This window comes from Anabrus simplex, chromosome 5 (genome assembly GCF_040414725.1).
Source record: "Anabrus simplex isolate iqAnaSimp1 chromosome 5, ASM4041472v1, whole genome shotgun sequence".
NCBI lineage: Eukaryota > Metazoa > Arthropoda > Insecta > Orthoptera > Tettigoniidae > Anabrus > Anabrus simplex.
Genome location: NC_090269.1, coordinates 154842815 through 154863225, shown reverse-complemented (window position 1 = coordinate 154863225; position 20411 = coordinate 154842815).

Below are 20411 nucleotides of genomic sequence, written 5' to 3'. Positions count from 1 at the left end.
TGTTCAGCGAGCAAGGCAGTTGACATAAGAGGATATTTAGAGCTGTTATAAGCAAATTAGACGGACCAGAATACATATAATCTTTTCTCATTAGCACTACGAATCAGGTTACAGCATGTATAAATCAACTAATGCCTTGTGTTATTCTGTCCCTGACGTAATGAAGACCACTATGATGTTCTAAGAAGCTGAGGCAGAGACTACTCCGGTTATGGTGGCGCTTCACGAGATTGATGACCCAGGAGGGTGGTAATCAGCTGCAAGAACGAGATGGACCCGATTACCTAAGCCGAACCATGGAGCGAGGCCTACCATTCCCGACGAACAACAGCGAGATGGAAATCACTACCCAATAAGCAAAGTTAAGTCCCCTATGAGTCGTGTCGTAAGTAGAAACCTTTATTCTTTTGGTTAATATGTGATGTGCATTATGACATTGTGTGTGCGTAGTTAATATACAAGTGTAGTTACAAGGAAGTTACCGTTAATCCCACACATAGATGTAAAATACCAGTGAATGCCGTTCGCAAGTTTGTCAATATGGTGTTAAAGAAGTGATTGATATTTTTTTAAATCGTTGTCAGTGAAGTGTTAGAGTATTAAGCGGAGATTAATATACATGCGTGATGGCTTTAACCAAAATAACAAGCGTAGAGATCGTATTTAGGGAATGTTTACGACAAAATATAGTAGCTCAGTTTAATGTTATGATGTGCTGTTCTTTGATACTATGACAGTAATGATAATGGTTTTATATGTGTAGGTTATGGCACATATGCTGCGTATTTGATGAAACGAGTGCCTTGAGACGCACTAATATGAATGCTACGTGATAATTGAAGTGATAAATGGTGAATGATATAATCATATGAGTTGATAGTAGATTATGATGGTCATAGTTATTGTTATTTAGAAAGTTGGTCATAGTGTTCTTCGAGAGATGATAGTATGTCTAAATTGCACATGCTAAGGTATATATATTGAGACGTACTGTTTTCAATTGCTATTTTTTTACCTAATATATAATATAGATTAGGATACGATCTCAATGCCATCAGTATAGAATTAATTGAGTATGTAGGATCATCAGAAGAGCCGAGAGGCCAATTACGTCAATATTTAGGCCTTCACTGATATATCTACGATCGTTTTCATGTATTCTCACATACGGCAACTTAATTTATGGTTTTATGGGAGCAGTTTGACACATCACTGGTAACTTAGTCTTTCATATATGGATTTCAGATGAAGATAGAGTCTTCTAATGTGTCAATTTTTTCACCTATGGTATTATTCGTTGGAAGGTTAGTTAAATATATTAAGCCATATACGCACTTTAATTGAATTTCAACCATGGATTAAAATAATAATTGAATGATTTTAGCCACATAATCCTTATGATAGAATTAATTTGAGATTACTTACGACTTAAAGTGGACTTAGATTTGCTTATATGGAGGTCAGTTAATATGAAATATGAAACATTATGAAAACTTGAAACCTCAACTAGTGGAAATCCTTAAGAACAAACATTATTTTCTCACACGATTTTCCTACTGTGCATGAACATTGATTTGAAGTTTTCAGCCAAGTGATATGCATTTCTCTAGTCACATGTGAATTTAGGTTCAAATGATTGAATTTTGGTAATTTTTGAGGAGCAATCCACCTCAATAAGGAAAGATTCCAGATCTTAATTAATTAATTGGTTGATTATTGGCCACCTTCATTGCGTTTTTCACATTCTTAATTGACACCCCAATTTGAAATATTGTATATAGTAGGGAGTATAGTTTGTTTTACTTAAACCAATTGGATGCATCTAATTATTACAACTATATTGAATAATTTTACTTGATTATATATAATTTAATTTTTTCCTTTTCATTTAATTTTCACGGATACTACTTAATTACGATACAATTTTTCGACAGGCCAGGATTACCGTATCGATGAATGAGGCCTGATTTCCATTTATTTGTTAAAGGTTTTCCAAACCTGTTTCTTTTCAAGGCAACATAGCTACGGCACTTAGAGATGCTGATTGCGTATGAAACCAGCCACAGTGTATAAAATATTTTCTCTAGAAACTCTACGTTGTTTTCAAATCATACTTAGATTGATTTGTTAATAAAAGTTGAGTAGCGAAAATATTAAAATTCTTTTAATGTCTACTTAGAATAAGTGCTAGATATAAGCCTATAATGACTATTTATGATTGCGATTTTGATGATGATATGTACGAATTCCTTGACAAGCCGTAATAACCTGAATTTTACGATAAATTTCGGCAACATGCAAGCATGGTATCCGACTGATAGCGTGTTGAAGACGTTCTTCTACGTAGGTTGGGATTTACCGTAAGCCATCGGTGTTCTTTCTTAAGCGGAACTCACAACCCAGCAATATTAGGTAGATGGAATCGTTATTAAGAGCTAGTCTGGAACTCGTGTATCCCCACCTGGACGCGGGAGCGGTGCATGTAGTTTTTGGTGCCCAACTGTGTGGCAAATAGAGAAAAACACCGTGGGAATAGAGTTGCCTGGAACATGTAATTTTTGGTGCCCAATTGTGTGGCAATTTTGAGAAAGATACTGGAATGGTTTCCAAAGGCATGTAATTTTGTCGCTCATACCCGTGGAAATTTGAGAGAAAAACACCGTGGGAGAGAGACGTTAGTACATTTGATGCCACGTCATATTCATAATGAAGAGAAAGGCATTAAGGTCAAGAAATAGAGTTGTCGAGTCTTGTAGAATTACGCAAACATGTGGCAGTCTGAGAGAAAAATTTACTGAGGGAACCTTGATAAGAAGGAAAGGTATTTTAGGAGTTATTTGACAGAGGATTTTGAACGTACGGGCGAGATGATCGAATGAAAATGGGAGTATCGTGTAAAACTTAGTTGTATCTGGGAAAAGAAGTTGTCGTTTAACCAGATAAATTTTTATATTGGGATCGAAGAAAACACAGGAGGACAATGGACTGTGAAGTCGAGTAGGTGCCCAATAATAATAATAATAATAATAATAATAATAATAATAATAGTCAGGAGTAAGAGAGAGGAGGAATGGATGGATTAGATGAAGAAAATGTCCGAGAACGACGGAAAATAATCGAATTTTTGTCTAGAGGAAGCTGAGGTAGAATATGAAGACTTTATAATTGTAAATATAAATAGTTGGAAGTGAATTTAAGGAATGATGTTAATATGTTACTCACAATTTATTATGAAATAACTTAGATATAGGAAGTAGATGGTAAGAAAGTAAGTTATTTGAATCTTTTTAATTATTCATGCCAGAATTAAGGTTTGGAATCTTAGTCATTAGGGTAAATGTTTCATATTTCATAGTGTAATTGGGTCAACCGCGTAAGCAAAGCCTAGTCAGAGTAGTTAAGCCTATATTTAAGCATAGTACAAGTACAGTTGAGTGAGTTAAGGATAAGAATATTGGAGAATATTGAATTATAGAGAAGTTAGGGCAGAATTAGAGTATTATCAGAAATAGTAGAGAATTCGGAAATAATACGTAAAAGTAAAGATGTCGACGTTAAGCCAATTAAAAGCACAATTTGAAGAGTATCAGAAGGTACAGGAGCAGAAGCAAGAAAAATACCAGAATGAGCAGGAGAAATATCGGAAAGAACAAGAAGAGGAGGAGAAGAGGCAAGAAGAGAAGGAGAGGAGACAGAAAGAAGAACAACAGGGAATATTGCAGCCATAAAACAAATGATGGAGGAAATGAATAGGAAACAGGAAGAGAATGAGAAGAAGCAGGAAGAAAAAGAGAGGAAACAGAAGGAAGAACTGGAAGGGAAAGAGAAGAAACAGAAGGAAGAACAGGAAGAGATAGAGAGGAAACAGAAGGAAGAACAGGAAGAAAAGGAGAAGAGGCATGAAGAGAAACAGAAGCAAATGATGGAAGAAATCGCTAGCAAACAGGAAGAGAAACAGAAGCAAATGATGGAAGAAATTATTAGTAAACAGGAAGAGAAGCAGAGGCAGATGATGGAGGAGATGAAGTAGGAAATGAAGGAGGAGATGAAGAAAGGTCATCGAGAGCAAGAAGAAAGACACAAAATAATAATGACGGAGATGAAAGAAGAGATCTTGAAAATAGGATCAGATATGGGCAAGATCAAGAACCACATGGAGGAATGGAAAGTAGAAATTAGCGGAAATATGGAAGAGAAAAACCAGAAAATACAAGAAGAAATAAATGACATCAAGAAAGAGATGATAGGGAACAATAACTATCTCCAATCTCTAAAGGAGAATGAGATAAAGAACCTGACAGACAATATGGAGAGATTGCATATAGATTCCCAAGAGAAATGGAAACAATGTGAGGAGAAGATTGGGAAGTTAAGCGATGAAATACAGACAACAAATACCGATTTGGAAAAGAAATATGAACAAGCTGCGGATCAGATCGGGAATAAAATAACGGAAATAAGAGACGAGATTGAGCACAACAAAGAAGAACTAAATCGGAGGATGAGTAAATCTGAGGAAGGACTTCGGCAGATACAGGCTCAAATACGAGAGATCCGAGATGAAGAACAGGGAAGAACCTTTACGATATCCAACGGCGAGCGTCGTAAGAACGTGGAATTCCAGGTGAATGAGAGAGAAGCTACATCTATACCGGTTACGCGTTCGAATCACAGTATTGTGGAAATGAATACAGAGAATGGAAGCAGTGGGAGTCCCACTATAATAAATGTAATAAAGACATTCGACGATAGGCCTAAACATTTTAACAACACAACGAGTATTTCGCCAAAACGTTTCCATCGAGAAATGGATGACTATTTTAAAGAGCTTGGTATCCCCGAGGAGAAAAGACTGAAAGTAGTAGAAAAACACTTGGACGCAAATCCTAGTTTGTGGTTCCAAGCATTCAAGTACACCTTTCATGAGTTCAACGACTTTAAAACAGCATTCTTGCAGCGCTTTTGGAATCCAGATGTTCAGCAGAACCTACGGTTAGAACTCTATTCATGTAAATATGCTTCAAATCGTCAAACAGGGTACAGTGACTATTTTGCGTACCAATTTCACCGTTTTCAGGACCTAGACTCACCACCCAGCGAACTTGAAGCAATTAAGACCATACAACGTCAATTTCCACCAGACGTTCAACGATTATTAGCTACTGCTAACCCGTTAACCGCAGTACAGATGGAGACAACGCCAAGGCAGGTTGACATGACTACTGTACCACATCCCCACAGGATAGTTAGGAACAATTACGCTGAAGAAACTGTTAACATACTACGCAAGATGACACAAGCAGAAATACCCTGGAAGAGCGTAGGAACGCAAACAGAAAAAGACAATGGGGTAATCCAGAAAATGGAAGAAAGGAGGAAGAAAAATGCCATTGCAGAAAGGGATCCTATAGTCAAAGAACATATATGGGAAACAGTAGATACGGGCCAAATTTGCGACTTAGAAACCAGTATCGAGAAGGTAGAGGAAGAAACAACTTCAGAGAGAGACCCCGATACGAAAGAAGGAATGTTAGGGATAACCAAGAAAAGGAAGGTTACAACAGGAGGTACATTCAGGAACTGAATGAGGCTCGAAATGATAAAATTAAATGGGAAAAGGCTATAAGAGATCAAGACGTAAATACTGACGTGGAAGGAGCCGAAAGTCTTGAACTACAAAGATTTAAGAAAAGAAGACAGGAAGAACAGGCGCTCAATCCCAACACAAAGGAATTCGAGTGTAGGAGAGAGAGCGAAAGGCCAACAAGCAAAAAAAAAACGCCGATTTCAGATTAGAGGGCGAAATTGAGAATGTTGAAAACGCAGGAAATTTCAAAATTAACAGGTATTTTATAACGCAAGTAGATTCGTGGGAGATTGATTCTGAAGAATTGGTAAAGGACCTGACACAGCATTATATGAAGAAAATATATAATTTACCAATTATTGTAGCAAGGGTAGGAGAACTTAAAGTACATTGCCTCGTGGATTCTGGAGCCAGTATTAGTGTGCTATCCAAAGAGCTTTTTCAAGACATGAATAAAAGAATGAAACTACTAACAATACCAGTGTCAAAAATTAAGATACGGGGTATAGTACCTGACAAGACAGTGGAGTGTAACGTACAAACATATCTGGAGATCAATATAGGAAACAGAAATTTTGAACACCCATTCGTAGTCATGAACCGAATCAAATATAACATCATACTAGGAATAGATTTTATGACAGTCACAGGAATGACCATTGACATGGAGAAACAAGAGATAAGATTTCCTATTTGCGATGAGAATACTGAAGAAAAACAGGAAAGAATTAAGATCAATGAGGACGTTGGTGTAGTTAATAGTGTGAAAGTCGAGGAAGAAGTAGAGGACTCACAGTCAGAAAGGAATCCGAAATTGCAGACAGAAGGGAATGAGATGTCAATGTCATGTGAGAGTATACTAGAAAGTATTGAGAAGGTCATGATTACAGTGGAGGAAGAAAATATGCCAAACATCTCAGAGGCAGTTGCAAATGCCAAGATTTCACCTGTTGATAAATCCAAACTTCACGGAATCTTGCAGGAATATTCAGATCTATTCAGGAACAAACCAGGACAGATTCCCAATTTCAGGTACAAGTTGTTGGTAAATGATTGGACACCTTTTAAAGGGAAACTATATGGGGTACCGGAGAAATATTTCTCAGAAGTCAAAGAAATCATAAAAGGCATGGAGGATGATGGAATCATCATGAAAACATCCAGTCCATATCTGAACCCATTAGTAATGGTAGTGAAAAGCAACGGGAAACTGAGAATTTGCCTAGACGCGCGATGCTTAAATACCCGCCTAATTCCTGAATACAATACTGTACCGAAGATTAAGGATATTGTACAAAAATTCCGAGACATGAGGTATTTTTCGACGATGGACTTCACGTCTTCCTATCATCATATTGTCCTTGAAGAGAAGTCTCGACTGCTAACGGGATTCATGTTTGACAGTCAGACTTATGTCTACTGTCGGTTGCCTTTCGGTTTGAAGAACAGTTGTGCCGTTTTGGTGAGAGCCCTGGATAGGAATTTAACACCAGAAGTGAAGGAGTTTCTAACTTGTTATGTAGACGACCTCATTTTGGCAACCAAGACATTCGATGATCATTGTGATAAGCTGGAGAAGTTATTTCAGGTTCTAAGGACAGCTGGATTCAAGATCAACATAGCCAAGTCCAAGTTTTGTCAGGAAGAAGTATTATTCGTCGGTCACATGATAGATGGCACAGGGGTACGACCAAACCCAGTAAAAATCCAGGCGATATGCGACTTTCCTCGACCAAAACGCATTAAACATGTACGACAATTCCTCGGAATGGCCCAATTCTTTTCTAACCACTGTAAAGGTTACACTCAAACTGCAGCACCTCTACAGGATCTGTTGAAGACAAATAACAGATGGAAGTGGGATGAAAAAGCAGAAAGGGCATTCCAAGAATTGAAAACTTTGCTGACCAGAAGTATAAAGTTAGGCTATCCTAATTACGAAAAGGAATTTTTTATCCAATCAGATGCCTCGAATGTCGGTATAGGTGCGTGTTTGTATCAAGAGGAAGAGGGAACACCTCCTAAAAGAATATATTTAGCCTTCACCAGTCGAAAGTTGAGGAGTCATGAAATTCATTACACTACTACAGAACAAGAACTACTAGCGATAGTCTATGCTTTACAGCAGTGGAAAAAGACCATCTATGGATATCCGATAACGGTCAGATCGGACCACAAGGCATTGACTTTCGGACTTAAAGCAGCGATGACTAACGAAAGGATAACAAGATGGATGTTGTTCACCCAAAAATTCCAGATAAAGATCGAATACTGTAGTGGAAAGGAAAATATCCTAGCCGATGCTCTAAGTCGAAACCCCGTGGACAACATGGAGGAAGTCCATAAAGTAGAGCTAGTTCCAGAAGATGAGGATGTTCAAGAAAAACAAGTCATGTGAGAAGTTGAAGAATATCATAGACAAGCCAGAAAATAGAGATTGTGGTTCTGAAGCAAGGTCGAAAATAACAAGGGTATACAGCATTGAACGGGGTATGCTCATGGCTAAGACAGGCAAAGATCAAGAGAAAGTACGCATCGTATTACCTTCAGTATTGTATAGAGAAGTAATCTGGCACGTACATAGAATAACAGGACATGGCGGTATGGAGAAAGTGACTCAAGTCACCCTAAAGAAGTTCACTTGGAAAGGAATTAGAAGGACTATAAGGAGTATAATAAGGACTTGTGATATTTGCCAGAAGGTTAAACAGGGTAATTGTCTAATAAGGCATGAACCAAGGACCATATTACCACACAAAGCCAGAGAGCTATATGCTATTGATATATTTGGTAAGCTTCCGACGGCTAAAAGGAAATAAATTCATCGTGGTAGTTATGGACATCTTCTCGAAGTACGTATCACTTCAACCAATACAGCGTGCTAATTCAAAGCAAGTAATACGACGTCTAGTTAAACACATATTGCCTAGCATGGGAAAACCCGAAAGATTGTTGTCCGACAGAGGAACCCAGTTTACATCACTTCAATTTAAAGAGGCTATGGAAGAGATGGGAATTAAACACGTTCTATGTTCAATAAGACATCCAGCATCCAACCCAGTCGAAAGATATATGAAAGAAATAGCTAAATTTTGCCGGATATACTGTTCCAAGCAACACTGGAAGTGGATAGATGTACTTGAGAAAATTGAAGAAAGCATCAATAACACTGTACACGAATCCAGCGGCCAAATTCCAAAAGTCATTCACTACAATATTAGACCTGAGAGACCATGGGACAAAATAATTCAGCTACCTACCGAACCAAGCTTAGACCAAGATAAGCTGAACCAACTAGTTCGAGAGAGGATGTATAAACAATCCCAGAGGAGACTGAGGAGGATACAACACAAGAAATTCCATCCCGAATTGAAGAAAGGCGACCTAATATTAGTAAAGAAACCAGCAATCTTGAATGTATCCACTAAAGTATTTGCAAAGTTCGTACATTTATTCGATGGACCATTTGTTATACATCGATCATTTGGGAACAACGCACACGAAGTTCACGACTTGAATAGTAAAAGTAAAGGAATACACAACGCGGCAAATATTAAGTTATACTTCAAGGAACAAAGGGATTAGAGTCTATCCAACATCGCAGTTAAACAAGGAATGAGAACTGAAATGGACTACGACAAGAACGAACCAATTGATCTGTAAAAATTTACAATAACGCGCTCAAAATTCTGATTAAGAACAGTGAAAAGTCCCATTATGATATTAGAAATAGATGAGATAAATATATAGCAAGCCATATATTTAAATCAATGTGGGAGGAGTAAATGTGCCATTTCACCGTTCTATAGTTTCAGTATTAGGAACAAAAATGGCGTTCCAGCTATTAATGTATCAATATAAAAGCAATTAACAGCGGTACGAGCCGAAAAGATCATAATTTCAACCGGCAATCACGGAAAGAACCACTCTTAGAAGGCGGTGCGAAAGAATGACGAGAGCGGATTATTTAAAACCGATTATTGAAAAAAGACTTCCATTAGAACGAAATCTCAATCCAGCATTGCATCGAAGAAAGGACGGAGTCGTGTAAAGAAACCAGTTACTTATCAGATTATATAATCAATCATTGAAGAAGAGATTAAATCCGCGACAGCCCGCTTAACGTCAGCTGTAGGTTGACACATATGCGTGAGATTATAGACCAGCTGTAAGAAAACGTCAAGTTGGTTCTGTACTACGTCACGGTTGGGCTCGGAACATTATATTTGCCCGATACCGCACAACGTGAAGAAAGTGGAATTCAACGGGTTATAAAGTGCAATTCTAAAAGCACATAAAATTGACATCTGTTCAGCGAGCAAGGCAGTTGACATAAGAGGATATTTAGAGCTGTTATAAGCAAATTAGACGGACCAGCACACATATAATCTTTTCTCATTAGCACTACGAATCAGGTTACAGCATGTATAAATCAACTAATGCCTTGTGTTATTCTGTCCCTGACGTAATGAAGACCACTATGATGTTCTAAGAAGCTGAGGCAGAGACTACTCCGGTTATGGTGGCGCTTCACGAGATTGATGACCCAGGAGGGTGGTAATCAGCTGAGAGAACGAGATGGACCCGATTACCTAAGCCGAACCATGGAGCGAGGCCTACCATTCCCGACGAACAACAGCGAGATGGAAATCACTACCCAATAAGCAAAGTTAAGTCCCCTATGAGTCGTGTCGTAAGTAGAAACCTTTATTCTTTTGGTTAATATGTGATGTGCATTATGACATTGTGTGTGCGTAGTTAATATACAAGTGTAGTTACAAGGAAGTTACCGTTAATCCCACACATAGGTGTAAAATACCAGTGAATGCCGTTCGCAAGTTTGTCAATATGGTGTTAAAGAAGTGATTGATATTTTTTTAAATTGTTGTCAGTGAAGTGTTAGAGTATTAAGCGGAGGTTAATATACATGCGTGATGGCTTTAACCAAAATAACAAGCGTAGAGATCGTATTTAGGGAATGTTTACGACAAAATATAGTAGCGCAGTTTAATGTTATGATGTGCTGTTCTTTGATACTATGACAGTAATGATAATGGTTTTATATGTGTAGGTTATGGCACATATGCTGCGTATTTGATGAAACGAGTGCCTTGAGACGCACTAATATGAATGCTACGTGATAATTGAAGTGATAAATGGTGAATGAAATAATCATATGAGTTGATAGTAGATTATGATGGTGATAGTTATTGTTATTTAGAAAGTTGGTCATCGTATTCTTCGAGAGATGATAGTATGTGTAAATTGCACATGCTAAGGTATATATATTGAGACGTACTGTTTTCAATTGCTATTTTTATTACCTAATATATAATATAGATTAGGATACGATCTCAATGCCATCAGTATAGAATTAATTGAGTATGTAGGATCATCAGACGAGCCGAGAGGCCACTTACGTCAATATTTAGGCCTTCACTGATATATCTACGATCGTTTTCATGTATTCTCACATACGGCAACTTAATTTATGGTTTTATGGGAGCAGTTTGACACATCACTGGTAACTTAGTCTTTCATATATGGATTTTAGATGAAGATAGAGTCTTCTAATGTGTCAATTTTTCCACCTATGGTATTATTCGTTGGAAGGTTAGTTAAATACACTTGGTAATGCTATATTAAGCCATATACGCACTTTAATTGAATTTCAACCATGGATTAAAATAATAATTGAATGATTTTAGCCACATAATCCTTATGATAGAATTAATTTGAGATTACTTACGACTTAAAGTGGACTTAGATTTGCTTATATGGAGGTCAGTTAATATGAAATATGAAACATTATGAAAACTTGAAACCTCAACTAATGGAAATCCTTAAGAACAAACATTATTTTCTCACACGATTTTCCTACTGTGCATGAACATTGATGTGAAGTTTTCAGCCAAGTGATATGCATTTCTCTAGTCACATGTGAATTTAGGTTCAAATGATTGAATTTTGGTAATTTTTGAGGAGCAATCCACCTCAATAAGGAAAGATTCCAGATCTTAATTAATTAATTGGTTGATTATTGGCCACCTTCATTGCGTTTTTCACATTCTTAATTGAAACCCCAATTTGAAATATTGTATATAGTAGGGAAAATAGTTTGTTTTACTTAAACCAATTGGATGCATCTGATTATTACAACTATATTGAATAATTTTACTTGATTATATATAATTTAATTTTTTTCCTTTTCATTTAATTTTCACGGATACTACTTAATTACGATACCATTTTTCGACAGGCCAGGATTACCGTATCGATGAATGAGGCCTGATTTCCATTTATTTGTTAAAGGTTTTCCAAACCTGTTTCTTTTCATGGCAACATAGCTACGGCACTTAGAGATGCTGATTGCGTATGAAACCAGCCACAGTGTATAAAATATTTTCTCAAGATACTCTACGTTGTTTTCAAATCATACTTAGATTGATTTGTTAATAAAAGTTGAGTAGCGAAAATATTAAAATTCTTTTAATGTCTACTTAGAATAAGTGCTAGATATAAGCCTATAATGACTATTTATGATTGCGATTTTGATGATGACATGTACGAATTCCTTGACAAGCCGTAATAACCTGAATTTTACGATAAATTTCGGCAACATGCAAGCATGGTATCCGACTGATATCGTGTTGAAGACGTTCTTCTACGTAGGTTGGGATTTACCGTAAGCCATCGGTGTTCTTTCTTAAGCGGAACTCACAACCCAGCAATATTAGGTAGATGGAATCATTATTAAGAGCTAGTCTGGAACTCGTGTATCCCCACCTGGACGCGGGAGCGGTGCAATATGATGTTACTATGCCTATCATCTGACCGCAACTGTTTATATACCGGTACTTCCTGTGACAATGGAAAACTGCAAATTTTGTTGGAATATTTTTGGCTTTTAAATGCCCAATATATCATTTTTTATAATTTCACTGAATTGTTTTCTTCACTGATTGTCAGATATTTTTTTTAAAAATGTAAGTAAAACAAAAGCCATTATTTGTTTCTTCAGTAACTTGATATTTTGTACAGTGTTGTTGAATTAGTTAAAGAGGTTCTCACGACACTTTTCCTTTAGGGAATACCATGGTAATGAATGGGATAAACTATAAACTATGAACTATATTTATATTCTCTATGTAAGATATTCACTTGCCTTCAGCTAATTAGCCTGAAAATTTCGAAGAATTTTTTGGCTCATCTTTATAAGGAGTTCATATGCAAAGTAGGATCAAGTGCAAACATTCATTACTTCAAAAGCACAAGTAACATTATTTTATGAGTGCTTAAACATCAAAAATATTTGTATTGAAATGTAATAAAAACTACAGATGGGCCAAGTTATATGTAGAATCGTGTGACGTCTACGCCTCTGCCTCAGCGAGCTTGTACATGTCAGAGCTGACAGCCGGCTGCTGTCTTTCCTCGCTTAGCCTCCCCGCACTTTCCTTTCCTCACTGTCTTCCAACAGATATGACTGGCTATAGCAGTATTATACTGCAAGGCAAGTTAAGATTGTTGGATGTTATTAGGAATAGTTTAAAATAACAAAGATGATTTCATGCATGAATGAATAAACAGTAAATAATTGTTCTAAGAAACACTGCCGATGCACAAAAATTAATACAAGTCAAATGTCATCAGGTTAGTGGTGATGATTATTGTTCTATGAGAAAGTACATAAGAGACTTCGGGCATTCCTAGAGTATCAAATTCCTGAAGTCCAGACTGTATTCATGAAAGCAAAAGGCACTCAAGAACAGATCTTAAGCCTACGACAAATCAACGAAAAGGCTAGAGAATTCAGTGTTCCACTATAGCTGAGTAGTATAATAAGCGGGTTCTGCCGCCGCCTCCGCCTCTGGGCTCCCAGGGGCCCCTCCGCCTCCGCCTCACGGGAGGCCCTCCTAGAGGCCTCCTCCGCCTCCGCCTCCCGAGGGGCCTTCCCAGAGGCCTCCTCCGCCTCCCGCGGGAAATTTGAATCTGTAAACAAAGCCACGTGCTTTTTGACAGCTGTCATCGACAACAACGCATCGCTAACCTCACTGCTGCCATCTTGACGGGCCTAAACCTCAGTGGTACCAACTTAACCTAACTAGCGCGAGATTTGAATCGGTAAACAAATCCACGTGCTTTTTGACAGCTGACATCCGCCATCTTTAATCCATAGAGCACAGTGCTGCCCTCTTTAGCTACTTACCTTTCAAATGTGGTGGCGGATAATTTGAAAAATGCTTTTTGATAACAGCCATCTTTAATCGACAGAGCACCGTGCTGCACTCTGGTGACAGACAATTCCACCTGACAGCAGCCATCTTTAATCAAGAGAGCACAGGGCTGCACTCAATGTGGTGGCGGCAATTTGAAAAATTCCACGTGCTCTTGTTTGGAAACAATGCCACATGCTTATTTGACAGCTGCCATCCGCCATCTTTAATCTATAGAGCACAGTGCTGCTCTCTTTAGCTGAAATGTGGTGGCGGATAATTTGAAAAATGCTTTTTGACAGCTTTAATCCAGAGAACATCGTGCTACCCTCTTTAGCTAGATACCTGTGGTGGCAGGCAATTCCACGTGACAGCAGCCATCTTTAATCAAGATGTTTGGAAAAAATGCCACATGCTTATTTGACAGCTGCCATCCGCCATCTTTAATCCATAGAGCACGGTGCTGCTCTCTTTAGCTGAAATGTGGTGGTGGATAATTTGAAAAATGCTTTTTCACAGCAGCAATCATTAATCCAGAGAGCACCGTGCTGCCCTCTTTAGCTAGATACCTGTGGTGGCAGGCAATTCCACGTGACAGCAGCCATCTTTAATCAAGGGAGCATCGTGCTGCCCTCTTTGTGGCGGTGGCAAATTCCACGTGCTTTACAAAGTCTCGTGCTTTTTTCTGACAGCTGTCATCCACCATCTCGCATCACAAACCTCAGTGCTGCACTCTTTAGCTCGATACCTTTGAAATGTGGTGGCGGCAATTTGAAAAATTCTATGTGCTCTTGTTTGGAAACAAAACCACGAGCTTTTCTGACAGCTGTCATCCGGCATCTTTAATCAATAGAGCACTGTGCTGCTATCATGCCGGCAATTTCGTCAGCTGTGATCCGCCATCTTTAATCCACAGAGCACCGTGCTGCCCTCTTTATGACATGTAGTAGCGGGCAATTTGAAAAGTTATGTTAGCTGTCATCCGCCATCTTTAATCAAGAGAGCACCGTGCTGCCATCTTTAGCTAGATACCTTTGAAATGAGGTGGCGACAAATTGAAAAATTCCACGTGCTCTTGTTTAGTAAACAAACTCACGCGCTTTTTGTCAGCTGTCATCCGCCATCTTACATCGCAAACCTCAGTGCTACACTCTTTAGTTGAAATATGGTGGCGGATAATTTAAAAAGAAGAATTCTACAGTAGCCATATCTCGACGCTAATTGCACAAGATGGTGGCTATACATGACTCCTTAAAGGTGCTTATGCGAGATGGCCGCTATACATAGGTTCTTATGAGACACCCTTGGGATGCTTGCGCAAGATGGCGGTTATACAAGGCTCCTTGTGAGACGCCCTAGGGATGTTTGCGCAAGATGGCGGTTGCTCTTATGAGGTGGCTTAAGGGTCCTTGCACAAGATGACTAGAGACGCCCTAAGGATGCTTGCGCAAGTTGCCGGACGTAGAATGGCGGCTATACACGACTCCTTATGAGACGCCTTAAGGGTGCTTGCGCAAGATGGCTGCTGCTCTTATGAAGAAAGCTAGCTGAGAGGCTAACGTGTCATGCTAGTTCGACTCATTAAATTTGGGGCTTAAATGCAAAATGTTAAATATCTCGAAAACGGTGCATCGTAGAGCAAAACGGATAAAATTTGTCCACCCAACACCTGGGTTCGCAGTATCAGGAACAAGAGAAACATAGTCTAATGATGAAATCAACGCCTCGGTTCCTACTTAGGCCCTTTGGCATTCGCTCTGTTTTAGCTTGTATTGAAGCAAGTCTCCGTAACATATTCAGGTCTAGCTATGGTAGAGAGTATAACGTGCCGTGCAGGTTCGATTCATTAAATTTGGGGCTTAAATGCAAAACGTTAAATATCTCGAAAACGGTGCATCGTAGAGCAAACCGGATAAACTTTTTCCACCTGATACCTATGTTTGCAGTATCAGGAACAAGAAAAACCTAGTCTAATGATGAGATCGACGGTTCGATCCCTACTTAGGCCCTTTGGCATTGGCAGCTATCTAATTCTACAAGATGGCGGCTATATATAGCTTCTTATGGGGCAGCTTAAGAGCGCTTGCACAAGATGGCTGCTGCTCTTATGAGACTCCCTAGGGGTGCTTGCGCAAGGTAGCTGCAACAAGACGGCGACTATACACAGCTCCTTATGATACGGCCTAGAGGTGCTCACACAGGATGGTGGCTGCTCTGATGAAGAAAGCTAGCTTTGCATCGTGCAGGTATCTTTACAGCACTAAACCTCATACCTTTGAAATGTGGTGGCGGGTAATTTGAAAAATTCGACGTGCTTTTTATTAACAGCAGCTATCTTTAAATAATAGCGGCTATACATAAGCTGTTAAGGCCTCCTCTTTTGTCAAGGCATAGCTCTATCGAACAAGTTTAATCCTGCATCGGGATAGCTAGAGTAAGCACGTGCTGCAGTGATGACGTCATTAAGCATGTTTAGACTTGCAAATCACAAAAGAAACGTAACAAGACTAGAATCGAACACTGCACTCTATGCCGTGAACTTTATCATGTGATCGGAACATTGATTGAAGTGTTTAGAACACTAAATAAGTAGAACCGAACACTGTACTCGATACAACATGTGTTTAGAACATGTCTGGGGATACCTTTGTTCTATGAAGATTAGGTTACCGCACATTCCTTGTAGGGCTAATGGGCAAAAGGGCTAATGGGCTAAAGGCTAAAGGGGCAACAACCTCATCCATCGCTATCAGCAAGAACGCTTGTACTTTGTTAAGTGTAGAAAATTAATCTTTATTTGTAAATGGTTTCATGTTCAGAACAAGGAATGGAACCTAGGGGTTACGTCTTACCTAATAAAATCCCCGAGTAGTGATGAGTTACGTTTTTCGAACTAGTGCTTGAAAAACTGAACTTTTCAAGATGATAGCAGAGAGTTTAGCAATGTTCTGTTGTTAGATTATAAATTCCGCGCTACAACATGCATAGGTTGGCAGCCTTGAGGTTTACCGCCGTCAAGATGGCAGCAGTGAGGTTAGCGACGCTCTATTGTCCTTTAAAGGGTCCGTCAAGACGACAGCTGTCAAAAAGCACGTGGCTTTGTTTACTAAACAAGAGCACGTGGCTGTGACGTCACGGTCACGTAATCAATCCTTAGCTCGACGTCGTTAAGAGCAGCATTAGGATTAGCTACGCTTAAAAGTCTTGGGAACAGAGCAGCAGTATGAATTGCCATGTTTCAAAGCGTGTACACATCACCTATCGATTTTTCATGCATCGACTGTCATACTAAATTTTTCCGCTAAATTGTGCTGCTATCTTAGCATAACTTATACGCATGAACTTAAACTACAAAGAATAGTCGTGTTTCAAATCGTGTACACATCACCTATCGATTTTGTATGCATCGACTCTCATACTAAACTTCTTCCGATAGATTGTGCTGCTATCTTAGCATAACCTATGTGCATGAACTTAAAGTACAAAGAATAACCATGTTTCAAAGCGTGTACACATCATCCTGAACTTCTTCCGCTAGATTGTACTCCTATCTTAGTATAGCCTATACGCACGAACTTGAAGCACAAAAAATAACGATGTTTAACAGCGTGTACACATCACCTATGTATTTGCATGCATGGACTATTTTTTACCGCCAGAGTGTACAACGATCGCATATGTGTATTGCTTACGTATGTGTATAAAGTTAAAGCACAAAGAATAGCTATGCTCCAAAGCGTGTACACATCACCTATCGATTTTGCATGCATCGACTATCGTACTAAACTTCTGCCGCTAGAGAGTACAACGTTCGCAATTGTGTGCTGCTACCTATGTGCGTGAACTTAAAGCACAAAGAATAGCGTGTACACAACACCTGTCAATTTTGCACGCATTAACTCTTGTACTAAACTTCTTCTACTAGAGCGTGCGATCATTGCTTGTGTATGCTGCAATCTTAACATAACCTATGTGCACGAACTTAAAGCACAAAGAATAGCCAAGTTCAAAGCGTGTACACATCACCTATCGATTTTGCATGCATCGTCTTTCGTACTAAACTTTTTCCACTAGAGCGTGCAACAACCTTATAAGTATGCTGCTAACTTAGTTAACTTATACGCATGAACTTAAAGCATAAAGAAGAGCGATGTATAAAAATCTTGTGAACATAGCAGCAGCGGCAGTAAGAATAGGAATGTTTTAAAAGCCTGTACGCATTGCCTATCGATTATACATGCATCAACCAGAGTAAAAAACTTCCCCCGCTAGAGTGTACTGCTATCTTAGAATAACCTATGTGCACGGATTTAAAGCACGAAGAATAGTTAAGTTTCAAAGTGTGTACACAACACCTATCGATTTTGCATGCATCAACTATCGTACTAAACACATCCCGCTAGAATGTACAACGATCGCATGTGTTTGCGCTGCTACCTTAGCATGACCTATGCGAACGAACTTAAAGCACAAAGAATAGCGATCTTTGAAAATCTTGCGAACATAGTAGCAGTAAGAATAGCAAGGTATAAAAGCGTGTACATATCACCTTTTGATAATGCATACATCAACTATCGTACTAAACAACTTCTACGCGAGCGTGCGACCATCGCTTGTACGTGTGCTGCTATCTTAACATAACCTTTGTGCACGAACTTGAAGCATAAAAAATAGTTATGAGTAAAAATTTTGTGAACATAGCAGAGTGTTTACTACGTAGGTGTAGACATTGAACTTTGCATGCTGAAGCAGCATACTACGTGACCATGACGTCACGATCACGTGCTCTTGTTTGGTAAACATAGCCACGTGCTTTTTTGACAGCTGTCTTCTCGACGAACCCTAACCTCACTTTGAAGGACAGTAGAGCGTCGCTAACCTCACTGCTGCCATCTTTACGGCGGTAAACCTCAAGGCTGCCACCTTATGAATGTTATAGCGCGTAATTTAAAATCCAACAACCGAACATTGCTAACCTCACTCTTGCCATCTTGATGGGCTTAAACCTTACTGTTGCTACCTTGGTTATACGCTTTAGTGTTAGTTTACTGTTAATCGCTAAGCTGTTCGCATCATCGAAGTAGAGAGTAACAAATGTTAAGTAGATTTAAAGAAGAATCTGTTAGCAGAAGATAAAAGTCCGTCATGGAAAACCTATTTCAAAGTATATTTGCGAAGAGTGTGGAAAAGCATTTTCCCGAAGCTATCACAGGAGACGTCATGAGATATCATGTAGGACAATTTTTCAATGCAAACATTGTAGAAGAGAGTTCAAGAACGCATACAACGCTCAACGTCATGAAGCCGCGTGTAATGTAGCTTCATCGGGAACAAAATACAAAGAGCTCAACCATATTCCAGCGAACACTGATTTATGTTTGAAACGTACACCTCTGCGAGAGATTTTTAATTCTCCCTTGTTGTCTAGACCTGCTGCAAGTTCTGTTACTAAGCACAAACTTCAAGATAAAGAGAGGCAAGATCATGATTATGATAATAAGGATAATGATGTTGATCAAAACAGTAGTAAAGGGATAGTAGAAGAAGAAGAAAATCTTAATGTTTCATTGCCATTACAGCTTGATGATTTTAATTCATTTCCTAAGCCTACTACACGTTCTGTCGCAGTGCAAACATCTCAAGAAGAGATGCAAGGTAAAGAAGAAGGAAATTTTAACGCTTCATCGCTATCGAAACAAGTTAAGTTTGTACCTAGAAACGCTACTGCTGAAGCACGTATTACATCAAAACAAGTCCCTACACATCAACTGTCTGCATATAGACTCAAAGTTCACAACAAGCCTCTGTTACCCTATGTAGATATAAGATACTGTAAAGACCCCAACGTACTCGTAAAACGTTTACAACTGCTAAGAGCCTATCATGATGCTGGTTACACACAGTACAAAGAAGATATTTTTGAAATAGAGCATGAATTACGTCGTGTAGGTATTGTACCAGCCATACCGGCAATAAGTAGCACAAGTTATCAAGCAAAAATTAATCCAATAATGAGAAAATTTAAAGTGGAAGCAAAATACTTACCTTTAAGAACACGAACTGGACCATTTAACAGAGGCAACACAGATCGTTACTAGCGGTTACGCAGTGGTAAATGCTAGAGCACGTGATAGAAAAACCCAAAAATCTTATTTGAACGAATATAAAGTTTAATTAATTATTCTTTGTAAGAACCTTACAATTTTTGAAAGAATACCTTTTTCAATCTTCCTTAAAGGTACGGTGCACCGTCTAAATCAAATTTAAGTTTAAAAGTTAGAAATAAAATTAAATAGAATGGATTAAATCAAAATGTTTTCCACAGAGAAGAGGGGCGCCCTTAAAATTAAAAGATAACATTAACATTAAGAAAGAAACAATTAAAGAGAAAAATTATTTCCTGGCAGAAGGCCCTTAAAATAAACAGTTTTCCAACAGGTTAATTTTCGAAGTATTACAGGTTTTCTTCTCCTTTAATAAATTATCAGATTAAATAATGAGAACCCACGGATTCTCCCGAAGAAACCAGAACACAAGAGGAATCCGGAAAAGAGAAGGACAGGGAAAAGGTACTAGTTCAAATCCCGAAAGAGACACGAAGATTAAGT